Source organism: Eptesicus fuscus, chromosome 15 (genome assembly GCF_027574615.1).
Source record: "Eptesicus fuscus isolate TK198812 chromosome 15, DD_ASM_mEF_20220401, whole genome shotgun sequence".
NCBI classification, from domain to species: domain Eukaryota; kingdom Metazoa; phylum Chordata; class Mammalia; order Chiroptera; family Vespertilionidae; genus Eptesicus; species Eptesicus fuscus.
Window position 1 is genome coordinate 16343024 of NC_072487.1, and position 1853 is coordinate 16344876.

Here is a 1853-nt window from a genome sequence, read left to right on the forward strand (position 1 = left end):
GCTGACAGCGCTGGCCCCACTTATACCTGCTGATGGCACAGAGCGATTGGGGCCGGCACCAGCAGTGGGTGCAAGCAGGACTGGCGCCATCAGCAGGAGCAAGTGGCAGCTGCTGCCCTGATCGCTCCTCAGGAGCAGGGGGAGATGGAGAAGCCCTCAGGGACAATCGGGGCGGGCAGCCATCATTCGCATCCACTGTTGGCACCAAGCGATCAGGACTGGCACTGGGTGCCAGAAGCGGGTGCTAGTGGCAGCTCTGGTGCTGGCTGTGGGTGTGAGCAGGGGCTGCCGGCACCAGCAGCAGGTGCGAGCACCAGGCAGGACCACAGCGCACAGGAGCAAAGAATTTTCAGTAACCACCAGAGGCTTGCCCCGATGACAGCGACCGGCACCCCATCTTGGTCTGATGTCACTGCTCACCTGCTCCACCATCCCGCCGCTGCTGCTGCCTGTCATGTTCCGCGTGTGCCCCCTGGTGGTCAGCGCATTTCATAGCGACTGGTTATTTGGTTGTTTGGTTGTGCTGCCATTCGGTCTATTTGCATATTAGGGTTTTATATATATAGATAATGGTTGGGAATTTTTACCTTAATGGACTTAGAATTTAAAGTCATTTATTCATTTATTAAACAAATATTTATCATGTTCCTGATTGGCTTTATAAAAATGATTCAGTCCCAACACTAAAGCAATAATGAAAACTCCCATCAGTCAGGTCTCTGATTGATAATATCTACATGGTATTTTCAATAAATAGAAAACACATTATAACACCAGGCAGCCATTCGACTCTTGGACAGTTACTAACTGCCAAAATGTCCTTCCTTATATTCCTCTGAATTCTGTCTCCATGTAACTTCTTTCTTCTATGCCCTCTGCACTATAAAGAGTAAGCCCAGTTCATTTTGTCAAAAATGCTTTAATTTCTCCTATTTCTAAAACTGCCACCACAATCACCACTTAGCATCTATGCCTCTTTGCTTACACCCCAGCCTTTAGAGTCACTCTTATACATGGCACTCAGAACTGATCACACTATTTCAGCTAACATCTGACCAATAGACATTCCAGAGCATATAGTACTATCATCTCCCTCATTCTATATACTTTGTAATCTAAATTTCAATAGACTTTTAGAACAGCCACATTACATGGTAATCTCATACTAAATGTAACAATCCTACCTAATAAAACAGTAATATGCAAATTGACCGTACCTTTGCTACACCCATAAGCCACGCCCACCAGCCAATCAGGAGCAAATATACACATTAAACCAGCAAAGATGCCTGCTGCCGGTGGGATCCAAGCCATGATGGTAGACTGGGGCAGGCGGTTAGTGCCGGCAGCTGGCTGACTAAGTCCTGGATAGGGGCTGACTCGAAGCCCCAATCAGGGATCACTGACCAGGGCAGGCAGCGTGGGTTAGCGCCCCCAGCTGCCTACCCAGGTCCGCCATCACAGATCATGGACCAGGGCAGGCGGCGTGGGTTAGCACCCACAGCTGCCTGACCAGGTCCACGATAGGGACTTGGAGTCTAGCATAACAAAAATAATATTCAGCAAAAGCAGGAGACAAGGTTTCATAAGTTCTCCCCCAGGTCACCACTGTTCTCTTATACATTTTAATTATCCCAGACTTTGCCTGATGGGATTTGATTTGAATTATGCCTGATAGAGATTACATGGCATGAATTGTAGGCTCATTCTTTTTGTGGTTGCCTGACTGAGAAAGGCCTTGGAATGAGAGAAGGCACTTTTATTTTCCTTTTTTATTCTATCGAGACTAAGGAATTACAGTTATATGAAGAAGTTAGTGAGAGAATGAAAGTCTCATGCTGTATTTTTCTGTA